This window comes from Melitaea cinxia, chromosome 5 (assembly GCF_905220565.1).
Source record: "Melitaea cinxia chromosome 5, ilMelCinx1.1, whole genome shotgun sequence".
NCBI classification, from domain to species: domain Eukaryota; kingdom Metazoa; phylum Arthropoda; class Insecta; order Lepidoptera; family Nymphalidae; genus Melitaea; species Melitaea cinxia.
The window spans coordinates 1,226,007-1,241,728 of NC_059398.1; the positions used below are offsets into that span (position 1 = coordinate 1,226,007).

Consider the following 15,722-nt stretch of genomic DNA (forward strand, 5'->3'; position numbering starts at 1 on the left):
TATTGTTCATGTATACTTTAATTATTAAGATGGTAATAAAATTTCGTTTTGACGCCGCGTTGGCGCAACGGTTACAGCAATGGATTGTACCTGTTGCGCTGACGGTTGCGGGTTCAATCCCCGCACATGACAAACATTTGTATTGGCCATACAGGTGTTTGCCGTGGTCTGGGTGTTTGTGCAGTCCTTGTGGGTCTCCCCACCGTGCCTCGGAGAGCACGTTAAGCCGTCGGTCCCGGTTGTTATCAAGTACACCTGATAGCGATCGTTACTCATAGTAGGGAATATATCCGCCAACCCGCATTGGAGCAGCGTGGTGGATTAAGCTGGGATCCTTCTCCTACATGGGGAATGAGGCCTATGCACTGTAGTGGGATATTACAGACTGAAGCATTTCGTTAAGGGATATGAAAAGATATGCTTAGTTTTATGAAACGTTTAGGCGTTTAAGCTATCGTATGATTTTTATGTTTACTACAACTTAATATTTCAACTGTCTATACATCTTGCCTGGTTTCACTTGTTTTTTTTTTATATAAGCTTTAGAGCTTGTTCCACTTGTGATTGTTGTATACATAAGCTGGTCATGGGCTTTAACAGTTATTATGGCCTGTTTAGCCTGAAATTATTAACAACAATTTTTAAATTCATAATGAGAATAGAAATATATACGATTTATATAAGGAAGTTAAATTTAAAAAAAGGGCTAGAATTTTCTTTTTCACTTTAAACTTGATCTATAACACCTGCAGAATCCACCATTCGAAGGAATGCAGTCGGAAGTCGAACATATGTATATCCCTACTAATATTATAAACGTAAGTGTGTTTGTTACGCTTTCACGCGAAAACTACTTAACCGATCATCATAAAACTTTGTACCCATATTAACATAGAAAAAAAATCAAGACGAGCGAAGCCGCGAGTAAAAGCCAGTAGTCCATAAAGATACTCCCATCTGTTATACATAGAACTGTCAATCTTAATTATTTATTTATTTTTAAATAATATTGTCAATTAATTAAGTTAATCAATGCGTTTCCAAACAAAGCTATATTTAATTATTCAAATATCATCTTGTTAGAATATTCTAACTTCCGTTCCGTTAAACGATTTTATAACAAATATAATAAACAAAGTTATAAATATTAATTAATTATTATTTTCCGTATTTCGCTTCGTTAGGGATACTATTCCATTTTTAAAATATATTTTACGATGTCGTAATGGGTTTTAATTTTATGACTGTTGACAGATAGCTTACGAAATGTTGGCGTGTTGTAACTTTACATTAGCTCTAAGAGATCAAATCGATGGCTCCTAAGTATACTGAGTCAACTCTACTTTTAATAACTTTATTTTTTTGTTACATAGGTAGATAGGAAATGAAGTAAATGTTATTAATATCTTAAAAAATGAAATTACCTGACCTAATATTTGTGGATATAAACATTTTATCAAAAGTTGTTAGTTGACTCAGTATACTTAGGAGCCATCGAAATTATCATACTTTTCTTTTCTGTTTTTAGTCAGTGAACACGTTATTTTTTTTTTTCTATTAAGTTCATGTATAACTATAAATATTTAAAGTGAATTATATAAAAATAAGTATTAGGAACATTTTTTTTTTTTTTTTTTTTAATATTCTAAAGGGAATTCCCTATAAATTGAGCAGTTATTTTACTGATGGTCATTTTGCAACTAGATTGTCATTAAGTAAGTCAAACAGCACGGTTTCACTTACTTGTATGTTTATTATTCCTGTCCGTTTTACTAAATTACTAAAAATCATTATAAAATAATAGATCGTTAATTAAACATTGTCACAAACTTTATAGACGATTTTCGCGAATGAAAAACGTGATAGCGTTAGCCCGTATTTGAACCGTTTTCAATGTGGCAATTATCGACATTTTTTAAAAGCTCGTGCGTATACTTATAAAAAAAACGAATGTACTTTAGACCAAACGATTGAAGTAAAACTTCTGCACAATAGGCCTGCACTGTGTCTTAGATATACGAAACGTGACTGGCTATGAGAGTAAGAGAGAAAGAAAATGTCTTCTCGCACCTCTCTCTCTTGCTTGACGCTCCCGTCACGCATTCACCAGGTTATTCCCCAAATCAAGCGCGCGTAAAGAAGTTTTACTTCGAAAATCAACGTTGACGCATTTTAAATTACGTACGTTTATTGAAAAAGGTTTAAATGAAACGTATTTAAAATCCAGCGATGTTTGTCCGAGATTAGGTAAATAGAAGCTGAAAGGGTCCACGTACAAACACTCACAAATAAGTATTTGTTATAGAAATGGCGCGGACCGATGTTTATTCTGCTCTATGCCTAGATCTCTATACCTTTGATGTTTTGTTAATACCCGACAGTGCGCTTTAATCAATAGTGGTTATCATGTATGGTGTTGCATTAGCGCAGTGGTCACAGAACACTGAACGCAGAATGACTGTTGTTGCGCATTCGATCTTTGGAAGTAAATGTTCGGTAAAGCATGGTTCATATAGATGGTTTTCATTGTGTGTCCTCTTATGTATGTGTTGTATATGTTTTTTGGATCGACATTACATATTATTTTTATCAAGCTGGTGAGTTTGAGTCATTTATATTAATATTGTTTGGCTTTGAAAAATGCGTAATGTATTGACTTATCTAATGCCAAGATTGTTGGCAATACACTCTCAAATATAGTGCTGTATTGTAAATTTTAATTAATGCCCTACTAGTCAAGAGATCTTTCTTTTCTTTGAGAATGGAAACTACACCGCCATGTTGAGCCATATGGAGTTTGGTCATATTTTGCCGATACGAGCAAATTTTCTCATGATACCTTTTATTGACAATATTAATTTAAAAATCAGTTCCAGTTAAGTTCTTCTTCTTCTTCTTTGGCTTTAGCACCCTTGCGGTCCAGTTAAGTTACTAGTAATATTTTGAATTAACTCAAATTACACATGACACGTTATTGATTATGACAGATGACACATTATTCAAAACTAAAAGGTCGTAAGTTTAAAAAGTCGTATTAAATATAAAATGACAATAAATTGTATTATTATGTTTTATTATTTGTATTATTTATTTGTATGTTTTTTTTATGTTAAGTATTGTTATCATAATGAGTATTCAATAATAGTAGTTTTCATATTGCCATCTACTGACAAAATATTTTAGCAATGTTTCCGACATGTAATAGAGACATAATCTGAAAAAAAAAGATCATTATCATCAAGAATTTTTGTCTGAAATTCAGCACTTAACAAACATCAAAGCATATGATAAAATACAAACCTCATACAAACTTACATCACCCAGTACTATTAAAATGGAACAGAAAATCGGGCACTATCGCCCATTCCCTTTAAAGTATGTCGATGTTTCAAGAGGTTGCCTCTTAAACCTGTCATTTTTAGCAGCTGCTAATGTCAGGGGTGACTGGCTCGTCGCCAGGGCTCGAGTATTGGACATACCAATTCTTAATTTATGGAGCCGTGGCTTCGCATGAAGTCGCTTCCACGTCGGGCCGTTGGCAAGACCCGGTGACTTAGTTAACGAATAAAATTGTTGTGAAATTGGAGATTGAAGAGCTCTGGCGACTACTTTCCTAATTATGTAAAATATTTTTAGCGTCGACTAAGAATTTCTTTGTTGGTTGTAAGGTTAAAGTGCTTAATTATATGGGTCACTAAGTTTTTAGTAAATTCTACATTTAACTGTGCCAATAGAATTTGAATTTTAAGAAGCACAAACGTACAAGACATACAGATATTCAATATATGATATCATACACTGACTGCTACGCCAAAGTATCGTTATATGGTAATTTATATTTTTATAATTAAATTTTCTATTGAGTTTTATTCAACTGCATGCCGATTTCAAACTTCCTTTCTCACTTTACTGAAATCACGATACTGCCGAAATTGGGATTTTGTTCAAATCTAGGACTCAAACTACCGCCTTGCTTTATGTTATATTTCAATTTTGTATTTAATACGAATGTCGAAACCTAAAAGTTTGCCAGATACACGGTAAATGATTGAAAGCATACAGATACGCATGCTTTCAATTGTTTCGCTAAATATTTTGACTCTAAATACCACTTTCGACCTGTTGAATTGGTATCACTATCAGCAGAACAAACTTGTTTGTTCATCTTATTATCATCTGGTTGGTGTTCGTGCTGATCGATACCGATTTGCGTATTTGTTCAGAATGACTGCACATCTTCATCCTGCTGCGTATATCAGCGGCCGCATCAATTGCTCCACCTGCGTCGTTTCAGTAATCGCCGGGCGAAATGCACGAGTTATAAGCATGATCGATAGGTCGATTCGAATGTTTTGTTCGATAAGTGGTACTTTGAATGTTTTACGATTTGTTATTATTACTAACATATGGAACTATATTTTTAATTTTCCTAATATCAATATAACTAGTGGTCATTCAGTTGTCGAAATTCGACTTAACTTATTAAGGTTCTGTTGTCAGAGACTATACTTCTCTAATCATCATTTCAGCCTATCACAGTCCACTGCTGGACATAGGCCTCCACAAGTTCACGCCATTTGTGGCGTAAATTCACTTCTCTAATACGTCATCACGTTCATTTCAATTCACTTCTCTAATAATAAACGAAAAGGTGTATTTGATTGTGTGTGTCTAATACAATAGTGTGATGTGTTTTGTTTTTATTGTTTTAATGTGTTTTTTTATGTACAATTTAAAAAAATATTAGCATTCTCCGCTCCTTTACTATATACACTATAAGTGTGATAAATTTCGTACAATCCTCGCAATTTTCGTAAAAAGGGGTACAAATTTTTTGCTTCACGTACGTAATATATAGAAGAGGAAGATATGTCTATATTAAATACATTTGTGGGAACACTTAAAATCAATTCGCGTCACTGTGTCTTTAACAGTGACGCGAAGAGACTGTTTCGTTGCTTACCTATATTGTAACATTATTTGTTTTTTCAATATTTTGAAGCAAATTTGTATTGCAATTTTTAAACATGTCCATAATAATCGCCCACGTACATCCTAAAGCTATATATTATAAAATTGAGGTCAGTGAACTTTGTGTCATATTATTTATCAAAACGAACAAATATAAAACTAAATTCTTTGTATCAATCTGAATGCTAATGGGTTCTAACGTAATCGTCAAACGTGTGAATTATAGATTTGTTGTTCCGAATTTTGCTAATTAATTATCTGTCTTATGGAAGTTGGTTTTAGAGTCAAAATCGTGCAAAATTTTCGTAACTTTTCGATCAATTCTTATCAATATAATTGTCACATGCTATTGAGGAATTGTGTCGTGGAACGGGTGACTTTTTCTTTTACTTAATTTCGCTCTGAAGGATTTCCTGTCTTCATAATAAAATTTAATGAGGCCGTTTAAATACTTTTCAAATGTTATTTGTGACGGATATTATTAGATATGGGTTTTTTTTTTAATATATTATGCTTATTTGCATATATCACCCATAATTGACTGATGGATGAAGGATGAAAATAGAAGTACGATATATATATAGCAAGCATATAAAACCTTTTTTTTTTTTTCATTTCTAAATGGTTTGTAGCGATTGTTAAAAAAAGTAAAATAAAATTAAAAGCAAGTAAGGTTAGTTTCGAATTTAGAAATAAAAAAAAAATAAGTTTAAATTTCCATATTATTATTACTACAAGACGGGATAACCTAACTGCTTATATTGAAATCGGTAAATCAAAAACAGTTGTCTTTTGTAAAAGATAAATCATTTTTTCTTTGTAAACAGACATACCAATTGCATGCCAATTACAGGTAAGTAAGTACATCACTATCGAATAGAGAGACATAATTTACACTTATCGCACAGCAAAGTTAAGCTGTACACTTGGAGGAAACTATTATTCCCTTTCTTTGCATGACAGTCGGATAAGAATGATATTACGAGATTATAAAATAAAGTATTTATATTTTTAAGCTTTTGTCTACACATGTCCGAGAAGTAATTCTAGGCTATATTTCGTCACGTCCGTTTTTCAACGTTTATTGCCCATTACTCTCTGATTAAAAGTGCTTATAAATCGTCTGTCTGTATAAATATGCAGTGTTAGGTGACGACGGGATGTGGCGAGGTATTTGTTCACCTTCCGCCCACAGACGCAATATTATTAAGAATAATGTATTATTTTTCTTGTTTTATGACAGAATCGTGTTTAATTTCGTCGTCGTAAATTATATTAACGCCTACGACGTGTTTCGTTTTACGGTTTTCGTTTTTGTTTTGTCGTGTTAATAGTTTTAATTTTGTTAATTTTAAGGTAGCGATTATTCTTATCTATCCATCATTTTTCTTGATTGCAAGTTCCCAGGATACACATTTTTGTTTCTATAAATATCTTTTTCTAGTTTTGCTCTTATGATTTCACTCATAAAGCAAGTAAAACCGTTGATCCTTGTTAGTATTATTAAATTGCCTTTTACTGCAATAGGGAATTTTTTTTCGGCCAGTGTCATCCACGACTGTAAAAAAAAATATATGTAATTTTGTAAGTTTAAATTAAAACTGGATTTCAATCAGTATAAAGGATATTTATTTACTTTTCCAAATTCATAAGGTATGAATGTTTTATAAGTAGGTATTCAGTAATACCTAACATGTTATGAATTTACCACATTAAATTTTTTGTGTAAATTTCTTAACCTAGAAAGCAATTCTTAACCTTTTTAATTTTGTCAAAGTATCAAATATCAATCAAGTATATCCGGCTATCACTATTAGTAACACTATTTATAGTGTAAAACTAGATATGCCCGCGTCTTTTCTCACATGGAATTTAACAAAAAGTTATTGTTCAGTTCGCAGTTATAAAATAAATAAATTTCTAAAACAAAAGTAGCCAAAGTTACTCCCTACTACATCAGGTATCTGAGGACAGACAGACAGACGGACAAAAATTGTAAAGAATGTCATTTTGGTATATGTAACAACAATCAATTGTCCATAATAATCAATCCATATGTATTTAGTAAAAAGCGTTTATTATAATATTACAAACAGACTCCAATTTTATTTATTTGTATAGATAACATAATTCAGCTTGTTTAAAACATAATGCAAGCAATTCATGTGGGCGTGTGTGACGGAAGTGCCAAAGCAAACAGGACAGAGATTCGTCATCTCATGACGGCTCCACGGTCCAGCGGACGCGACCGCATTACTTGTTTTATAGCGATGCCTGGGTAAAACTATATTCAGCACTTTAAATGATGGACAGCAAAGAATTCTTCAAATTTCAAGTCCTGTTGATTGATTTTTTTATTATTCTGTTACGTTTAAATGCCAATTTAATTATCTATTTTTCTTTTATTGCTGCTCTCATTTTATAATATGATGTTTGATCCACTATAATACTTTTTATACTTAAGAGCCATTTCACAATTTTACGCTCTGCAAGTTTAGGTAAATTTGGTCGCATCGCGCGAGTCGTACGAGCCGCGCGATCTTTGTGCTAGTACGTATAGTGTGACAACCAAAAGACCATCGTGATCATTTTCTGATGTATAATAAAAATTATAACTATGGTATAAAATGTTTTTTACATAATTAATTTGTTAAAAATTTCAAGTATGTTATATAACAACAGTCAATAAATTTAAAATAAAATTAAAAAAATCAATTTTATGAAAAAATTTTTTTAAATTGATTTAGTTTTTTCAGTTTACGAATGAATCTAATATTTACGATATGAATAAAAAAGCATTTAATGACATCGACACCGACAAACATATTAATTAACAAATAACAAGACAAACAGATTGAAATGCCTATTTGTATTGATAGTGTGAGAAAAGAAAATTAAATTATACATTTGTTTACAGAAATTTTCATTATATTATTTTACAGTCATTTTCGTAATATGTTTATTTTATTTATATTTTATTATGAAAGTATCAAATGCGTTTTATCCGCTATAACAACAGGCGCTTGGCGCGTGTGAGCGAAAGAGACGGCTGCGCAGAATTTGGCGTGGACCTTACCTCTAAGAGCGCTAGCGCTCGACTGATTTACCGGGCTTGATGCGTGGCAATATATACTATCTTTTTATTATTTAATATAAAATGTATTAAAAATAATTACATCTTTTAATTATTTTTTTTGTATTCCTTAATGATGTAAGTTTACTTTGATGAAGATAGTTCGTTAAAATTTCTTAGTTTTCTAAGAGAAATATCGCTTTTAAAATTGTACTTATTTGGAAAATATTCGTAACTTTAAATTTTTTTTATCGTTTAATAGAGATACAAATGGAATAAAAATCTATGATAGTGGACAACAAAATTATATTCCACATATTATGATATTTTTTTAAAATGGTTTCAACGTAGAGGTTATTGAAAAGTAGGACTTCAAAGTATACATTGCGACCGTTTACCCAGGGAGGAGGCTGATGAAAAGGTTAATAATTTTATACACATAATATAAATCAAAATTCTGATCTGACTATGGACTACAACAAAGGTTGCTCTATTATATTTCAAGAATATAAATTACATTATTGCATCCAACACTGAGATTAACGACGTCAAAATATTACAATTTCGCGGATTGTTACCGATTTTTGTGAAATGGCTCTTAACAGTCTTTTAAGAGAGAATATATTGAGGTATGTTTCTGCCTTAGAGGACGGTAACGCACCTGCAACTCTTCAAATATTGAAGTCGGTTTTTTTTTCACTTACACGAAAAAGTTTTAATATTTTTAACTAAAGTAGGACACAGCAGAAAATTTCCAAAGGTGACCAGAGCTTTTGGGGTGAATTCGGGATAGGGTCAGCAACGCGTGTGCATTGCTTCTGGTGTATGTAGTCTATTAGCTACGGTAATCGCTTACCATCAGGTGAGCCGTACGCTTGTTTGCCGACCTAGTTATACTAAAAAAAATACCATATGTTTGCTATCAAAAAGAATTAATTCACCACGTATTAGAACATTTTTCATTATTGCTCCTAATGTCTTGCTACTGGTTGTAGCTTGATGGCTTAAAGCCTAGTCTTCCTCGGTAAATAAGCTATCCGACACAAAAAGACAATTGAAATGAGCGCATTCGACAAACTCGCCCGCTGGATATTGTTACAGAAAATAAAACATCAAAAACAGAATAACAGAAAACCTGTTCGTATATATTCTATTGATTTAGATCGATTGTTTTATTTAGATTGTCCTTTACAGACAACTGATAGCAATGTCATACATTTTTCTTACGCTACGTACTAATCAGGATGTAACTACAAAGTGTCAATATAATAAGTTTTTATAGGCATATACTTTTGCGTTTCTGTACGTTGAAAATTTAGCTAGTAAGTAGAACGAACAGTTCTTTGGATATAGTCAACGGGCGTAAGACCGTATAAATTATGCAACACAAAAAAAAATCGAGAGTTTTTAATGAAATGTCTGTGTGCGTGAAAGTCCACACACATATTTATGTGGGTGTTACGTCTCATAATATTCATTGACGACAATTTAATAAGGCCTTCCTTAATAGGAGCGGACGTTTAGAACATCGTTTTCGATAAAATTAATGGATCGAAAATATGTTTTTATGATGCAACTCTAGTGTTTAACGATTTAACTTGTTTTGTAGACGTGTTTATCAATTTGAATCTAGAAAATACAAAGGCTTTAAATGGAGTTATAGCCATGTTTTGTTTTAAAGTTGCTGACGTCATGTTTTTTTTTGTTAGTGTGTGGATTTTTGAACTGATGGTGAAATCTCGTGCATTCGCGTCATCGACGTGCAAATTTTAATACGAAAAGATCTGTGTTTTCACTTCTATCGGATGTCTCTATAACTGACATTTTTTTTTTTTTTTACGTATCGAACTATAAATAAAAAAATATTCAATTAGGTTCAATCATTCGGTAGTTGTGCGCGTAGGTGAGTAGATACATACATTTCGTGGCTTCATGTTACTTATATAGATAATGAAAGTGATGCTTTGTTCGTAAGAAAGTCAAAACAAATGGTAATTGACATTAATGGGCACGGATCGATAGTTAAAAATACAGGTTTATCTTGAAAGAAAGAAGTTCTCATCAAGGAAAGGCCAAGACAACCCTTTAAGCTCAGGGACAAAGAGATGCTATCCCGTAAGACGAATATATAATTATTATTTTATAGTTTTTTTTAATTCTGAGCAAGTGGTGGGATAATGAAGGTTTAGTTAATAAGCTAAACACAATGCGTCGTCTCTCTGGACCTGCTAAATTAGATCTTCACGTCTACCCAGAACTTATTCAAGTTTAGACCAACTTAAAGTTATAACTGTTTTATACTAGGCCTCTCAACTCTAACCGCATTGAACGTAGATGATCGGAAGATTTCAGGTACGAGAGGTTGTTAATCATTTTTTTTTAGTAAATTAATGTACCGCTGTAACAAAATTGACGTTTCTGGTGCAGTCGCCGTAACACTGACATTCTAAAGTTGGATTTCAACATCGGGCAGATGTTTTTATATGTCTTGGTTGGCCAAAAAGCGTAAGGTCTACCTGATGGTAAGCGGCTACCACTCCTCCACCCCTGATCTCCCCAGGAGATTTAGACACCTCACTCACCACATCACAACAATACCCGAGGACAGTATTATTTGGTTGTGATCTTCTTTTATCTGTCACTCAAAGTGCTGGATTAAGATTACCTTTTCCTATATTGTGATTACAACGGTCATCCTACAACTACATAATCGGTTAAAGAAAAACTCCAAAATATATTTAACCGTAATCTTCAACAGCTAGGTCAACAAGCGGCTAGGTCTTTAAGAAGCTGACACTCTTAACCTAAAGCGTAAGATGAATCGTCTATTTTGGTTAATTATGTCCATCCATAGCTTATTTACCACCGACCAAATTAAAGTTTTACAATTTTAGACCAGTCCATAAATATAAGTATAGGTTGTGTGTAATTGTCTATTGCCATATTAGCTTATTTGACTCATAATACCTATGTTGGTGTAGCGTCTTTTGATTTGTCTTGGTGTGCGTGTTCAAGGAATTTAACCTGTTTTAATTTGGATGACAGTCATGCATAATTCGTTGTTCGGGCATCACGCGTGTGTGCTGCAAACAAACAATTAAGGTCTTTACCTATAACAAATAAGTACCTATGTTATAGTTCGCACTTAAACGCACTTAAATATTAACTTTTTTCTAACACATTTCATATCAATATTCAATACAGCCTATACAGTCCACTGCTGGACATAGGCCTCCACAAGTTTACGCCAAAAATAACGTGAACTCATGTGTTTTGCCCATAGTCACCACGCTGGGCAGGCGGGTTGGTGACCGCAGTACTAGCTTTGTCGCACCGAAGACGCTGCTGTCCGTCTTCGGCCTGTGTCTTTCAAAGCCAGCAGTTTGATGGTTATCCCTCCATCTGTCGGCTTTGTAAGTTCCAAGGTGGTAGTGGAACTGTGCTATCCCTTAGTCGCCTCTTACGACATCCACGGGAAGAGAGGGGGTGGCTAAATTCTTTAGTGCCGTAGCCACACAGCACACTATCAATATACCTATCACTTATTAATACGTTAACACTCACTGTACTATGACACTGGACTGCTGGGCTGATCACCTGTGTCGCAGGACCGATGTCTGTTGGAGCAGACGTGTCCCGGAGTGGAGACCGCGTGTTGGCAAACGCAGTTCTCCGGCCCGTTGGACCGATGATCTACGTAAGATTGCCAGTGTACGCTGGATGAGGATTGCGGAAAACTGGGATGTTTAGCGCGAACTTGGGGAGGCCTATGTCCAGCAGTGGACTGCAAAAGGCTAACTGACTGACTGATATTATAATAGTATAAAATAAATATTAAAAGTGTGATTATTGAACTTCATACCAGATCATCTTCTGTAGAGACGAAGAATCTACTCTTCTACTAGGGAGCCATCCATAATTGACGGCCACAGATCACCCCCTGTGTGTTTACGTCACACGAATTTCACGATCTTCTGACCCTCCACCGTACTCGTCACAGATGGTCACAGTTGTGAGCCCTCCTCCATACCTAGTGTGACGTCGAATATTTTGCAATTTTACAACCAAAATTTTTATTTTTATAAAATTAAAACATAACTTTTGACATTATTTTCATTTGTATTTAACTAACAATTAGATATATTACGAAATGTGATGTCACAAAATTCTGGACCCCCTCTCTATCCTTGTCAAACAATATCACACTTCGTCGACCCCATCCCCCCTTAACGTGTGACGTAATTTATGGATAGGTCGTAGAATCAATAAAGACATGAAATTTCGTAATCACTTAATTTCTCTACAGTGAAGTATATTTTTGCCCGACTTGAATGTTTGCTGACTCATACTACAAATCCCAAAGTTGGCGTTACGTTTTGAGCCAACATCTTGATGAATATACAAACATATTTGTAAATAAGGATGTTTATCGGTCGTCGTATCTGTTACAACCGTTAGGAAACTCCCAAAACACGACACTATGACATCATCCGAAAATGGACTTTAATGATGTCGCAAGTGGAGATGAATCAGAGATCTGAACTTGCAGTGATGATGAACGGTTGATGGAATGAAATGTTTTATAATAAGATTTTTATGTTGTTTCTGTTAACTTAGGATATTTTTAGTTCTTTGATCATGTGGCGTAAGTAAAGAGGAACATTTTGTAACTTCGAAAAAGATTAATTTTAATAATTTTTACTATTTTGAGTGTGATGTTTTATGTATAATTGGTAAGTTCATCTCGCATAACTGCAGTTAACTACAATTTCAAAATATAATTAGTATATAAATGAATAAATATATAAATGAAAAAAAAAACACTAATAATAACTAATTAATGAAAAGTAATATTCAAAATAATATTTTTATTTATTTTTAATGTGTATTAAGACGTTATTAAAACCTCCATAACTATTAACGAAACTTTTACACTAAACTTTAACGAATTCTTTTCTTTTTATCATAGAACAAAAAGAACGCGTCAGACAGACACACAATATGCAGGACAATGTCCACAAACTTCCTGGAGCTCTGTTAAAATGTAGTGACACTGAAGCCAGTATAAGGCTTATTCGAGAAAAAATATATAGCGCTGCAACGAACGAGAAACTACTTCTAAGCCCCGTTACTGTAACGTAACGGCCTCAACGCGGCATCGTAGCGACTCCCGAGCCACGTACACATCACTTGTATTACACAAATTTAAACCCAAATTTCATTTGTTTTAAAGTTCACATTTCCTTGCAAATAAACGTAGCGAAATTTTAAATTTTGAAAGAACGAAACGTTAAATCGTAATCGAACACTTTACACCGACGGTCGCGACGAAATATCGTAGTCTGATCGTATAAATACGGACCAACTTATCTTTATTTTTAGTTAAAGTAAGTCTTGCATAATGCTGGCTTCGCACTGGTCCACGTGCGCCTCGAATAAAATTTTACTACTCATGCATTGTCCTAAGTTCTCTTCGGCATGTGTGAGAGGGATGGCAGATACGGAGGATGGTTCTAGATTTTAACAAAATAGTCTTATTTTGTTAAAATCTTTTTTATCGAATCTATGCCGGGCTTCTGGATTATTCTTTCGTTTTCAGTGCGTTTCGTTACATACTGTCCGTTTCACTTTAAGACATTGTTCGTAATTTCGACTTTTAACAATGCATATACCTATTATAATGTTGAATAAAGTTTATTTAGTTATTATATTGTTCAATAATTGTTTATAGTTAAGTTTATAAGTATATTTATACTGTTTAGCAGATAATTTTAATATTTCATTACATATAAATAAAAAAATTGTCAATAATAATTTTAGTCAGTTTTAGGTTCATTACTTTATCATATAAGCATTATTAACTCCACTTATCATTATTTAAAAAAATATAATCTATTTATCCATTTTTATTTTTTGTTTGTATTTTATTTTACTAACATAGCTCTTAAGTAATTATATTGTACTAACCAACTATGAGCCTATGTTGCTCGACATTAAAAGATTTTTATTTTTATTTTTTATTTTTTTTTATTTAAAAAAAAAAATTATAAAATAATTTCCATGCAGTTAAATAATATATATTTTTTTGTTTCAGGTAAAGAAATACGTCACACGAACCGAAATCAAGGTAAACGTGTGAACCGAGCCAAAATCAAATTATCAATAATTGATTGTCGTTTGTGATTGATTAATAACATAAAATCCGGTCCGCCGTCTGTCTGTCACGCTGATTGACATATTTTAGCATTAATTGACATGCAGCATATACTTTTTAATTGCGCGACTGATTGTAATAACTTGACAGATGGGAATTGATCGCGCTTTATTATGTATTTCGTAATTATTTTCGATCGAATTTTTATTTATAAAAAAACGTAATTAAAATGACACGGAGATTGGGGATTAAGTTGGTTTTATCTGATTGTTAAGTAGTAAGGATAATTATTTTTTAACTCTATGGAAATAAAAATATATATCAACGTTCAATTTCTGAGCATATCTTAAGGATGTGTTGGTAAAGCAAGATATATAAAGACTAGACACATTGTTTTTTTTTTTTCATCATTTCAACTCAGATTAACGGATTTCTATAAGTTTAATAGAATATTAAATATATAAAGACTAGACACATTGTTTTTTTTTTCATCTTTTCAACTCAGATTAACGGATTTCTATAAGTTTAATAGAATATTAATAGAATTACAAGAAAATATATATCAACGTTCAATTTCTGAGCATATCTTTAGGATGTCTTGGTAAAGCAATATATAAAGACTAGACACATTGTTTTTTTTTCATCTTATCAACTCAGATTAACGGATTTCTATAAGTTTAATAGAATATTAATAGAATTACAAGATGTCAATTTTTAAAAAAAATAATGCATGATTTTTTTTCTTTTCCATCTCAATACAGTTAAAGTGTGAAAGATTTTTAATTTAATCTTAATATATATAAATCTCGTGTCACAATGTTTGTCCTCAATGGACTCCTAAACTAATTAACCGGTTTTAATCAAATTTGCACACCGTATGCAGTTTGATCTAACTTGAAAGATAGGCTATATTTTATTTCGATATATACTCAAGTAAAAAAAAAAATAAGGCGGTACGAAGTTCGCCAGGTCGGCTAGTAAAATTTATATATTTTTAATTTTACAAAATAATAGTAATTATTTAAATTACGATATTATATTGTGATAAAATAATTCAAAGAGATCGTTATCGACCAGTCAAGTAATATTCATAATAATTGTGTTTGCTCGCAAACGAAAAAAAACCGACTTCAATTACATCGACGAGTAATACAACGTAGATCGACGAAAAAATACTCAAGTAACTGCGCGTTATCAAATATTACTCAAAAAGTAGTTATCAGATCTCAATGAAATTTATATGTGACCACATGACAAACATCAGCTTTCGATTAAATTAAAAATTATTAAAATCGGTACACCCAGTAAAAAGTTTGGTATTATTTTAGTAAAAACTAGTTAAGCTTCCTTAAATTATAAGATATTTTATACAATTCATTTATAAATTAATAAGAATCATTACAAATATGAACGATAAGTATATTAAAAATTAAGAAAGAAATAATTTATCATGAAAACAAATACAAGTACACTCTATTCATTCCTTATTAGTGATCATAAAGCAATTTAATCATCACCGAAAGA

The 15,722-nt window shown here is 32.4% G+C and overlaps 1 long non-coding RNA gene across 1 annotated transcript in view; it reads left to right on the forward strand.

Annotated features, from left to right (window-relative positions):
• The window catches only part of LOC123653387, a 204,630-nt gene extending 190,435 nt beyond the window's left edge, over window positions 1–14,195 (forward strand). Inside the window, exon 3 of the long non-coding RNA XR_006743088.1 lies at window positions 14,139–14,195. This is a non-coding gene — a long non-coding RNA (uncharacterized LOC123653387). The remainder of the gene's footprint in view (window positions 1–14,138) is intronic.
• The last annotated feature ends 1,527 nt before the right edge of the window (window positions 14,196–15,722 follow it).